Genomic DNA, 1,663 nt, shown 5'->3' with positions numbered 1-1,663 from the left:
AGCAGGAATTACTGGAAAAAGATGAGATTTTATTGTTTTCTCGTTCACTGGTACAGAATTCACAGCTATAAATTATTCATCTACCAGTTTCAAGATGTAGATTGGAGCTCTTCTGGTTCAGTAGATATTGAACGTAATACAGGTTTTCTGCTGGTTAGCAAAAGCATGTAGTGAGCTTACAGTTGCCGCGTCCAAAGGCTGCTTCATCTGGGTAGGAAGCAATCAGTGATCATAATCCAATTCTTAATAGATATGACAGTCTTAAAGAGGGGCGAGTACTTATGGCTTTCTCACCTGCAAAAGTGGTCCTTTGGAGGCTAGCTTCAGCTGCTTGGGGACATCTAAATAGGATGCTACTGGGAAAATGGCTTTTTTTTTTTCGCTTTTTAAAGAAAGAAACTTTATGAGAGCGCTGATCTGGATTGTCAGACCAGATTGGTAAATGTTGAGCACTCATATGGCTTTTTTTCATTCAAGAAGGTTGCAGCACAGCTGCAGAAGTGAAAAACTCGAGATAGTAACATGGAGCACAACAGTATCCTGTTGTGTTCCGGATGGTAAAACAGCAGCATCGTTCATGCATGTGCATGTCAGCTGAGGGAAATGAGAGCGTAGCACTGTGACCTACATAATCCAAATCAAACTGCATTTGCATTGAGAGAAGGGGAAAAAAAAAATAAAATCCTGCAGATTAATCAGTCAGTAAAGCGGGCATCTGTAGAACTGCTTACTACCTTAATCTTTTGGGCACCCAGACTAACAGATAACCCAAATCCAGATTAACCTGGCCTGAGTATATTAAATCAAAAAGGAGAAAACCGGCCCGGATAATCCATGTGTCGAATTTCTACCTTCAAAAAGGCTGTTAAATTTTCACAGTGTAGTTGCTTTCTGTGAAGAAGGCAGACTTTGGTGGTGGTGGGTTTTTTTGTTCCCAAAATAAATTGGCAATGACTGTTCAGTGGCGTCTGAGAGCGGTAGCTGCTATCAGTATGTTTCTCGGTAATCACGAAGACTTGTAATCAGACTTGCGTTTAGAAAGCAGAGTTCCTAAAGAATGTCATGAGTAATTTTTTTCAAAAAAAAACTGAAGGAGTACTGTGAAGTAATGACTATTTTAAAGGGTGAAATTCTCATTTAGAAATTGCACTCAGAGATGTATGTTTAGAGAACGCTTTGGAAATTTTTCTTACCTGAAATTAGCTGAACACTAAATAGGCATCTACGTTTAAATTAATGAGGCATTTTTAGTGTGTGATTCATCTCATGTTAGGGTTGACGACTAGCTGAACTGACTTCCACCCCTTGTACACAAGTGAAAGCTAATGGCGATGTAAGAAACAAGCCCTGTTGCCCAAATGCAGGGCGGTAGCCAGGCAGGAAGGATGGAACACAGGTCACTGAGGGAGGAGATCTGGGTTCTCAGTCTGGCTCTGCTGGTGATGCACCTGACATGTTTTTTCAAAGCCAGGGCATGCACATCGCAGGCAATGGGGGATTATACTAGAGAAACCCCGACAAACTGCAAATGAGGTGGTATATTCGCCTGGCACAGGACAGTGACAGCCAAAGATGCTTGTTTGGTCCTTTGGCAGAGCCAGTTTGCACAGGGCTGCTTTGTACGATGCAGAAGTAGATTTTGTTCCCTGTTCATAACCCCAGG

The 1,663-nt window shown here is 41.9% G+C and overlaps 1 protein-coding gene across 1 annotated transcript in view; it reads left to right on the top strand.

The window, feature by feature from the left end:
* The window catches only part of SHROOM2 (shroom family member 2), a gene marked incomplete at its 5' end in the record, with an annotated part of 43,233 nt that overhangs the window by 35,344 nt on the left and 6,226 nt on the right, over positions 1-1,663 (top strand). The window lies entirely within an intron of this gene.

Source organism: Fulmarus glacialis, unplaced genomic scaffold (genome assembly GCF_000690835.1).
Source record: "Fulmarus glacialis isolate BGI_N327 unplaced genomic scaffold, ASM69083v1 scaffold31945, whole genome shotgun sequence".
Lineage (NCBI taxonomy): Eukaryota > Metazoa > Chordata > Aves > Procellariiformes > Procellariidae > Fulmarus > Fulmarus glacialis.
Note: the sequence above shows the minus strand (reverse complement) of the source record. Positions and strands in the feature narration are given on the sequence as shown.